This window comes from Penaeus monodon, chromosome 32, assembly GCF_015228065.2.
Source record: "Penaeus monodon isolate SGIC_2016 chromosome 32, NSTDA_Pmon_1, whole genome shotgun sequence".
NCBI classification, from domain to species: domain Eukaryota; kingdom Metazoa; phylum Arthropoda; class Malacostraca; order Decapoda; family Penaeidae; genus Penaeus; species Penaeus monodon.
The window spans coordinates 33,703,263-33,703,469 of record NC_051417.1 but is presented as its reverse complement, the minus strand read 5'-3'; positions in this window follow the sequence as shown (position 1 = coordinate 33,703,469).

The following is a 207-nucleotide window of genomic DNA, read 5'->3' as shown; positions in this document are numbered from 1 at the left end:
ACAGCTTTTCCTCCACAATGATCTATTATGATGAAAAGCTTCCGGTAATGAGGTTGCGGCACGGAGCGTGAGAGATCGCGTCGCAACGAAGGTTTCGACGCCTTACGCAAGGTAATTACAGCGAAGAAAAGGAGAAAGATGAAGTAAAAGGTATATTGCGGTTAAACGCTGGAGTGACGTATGGGCGTCAGGTTAGAGATATAGGAT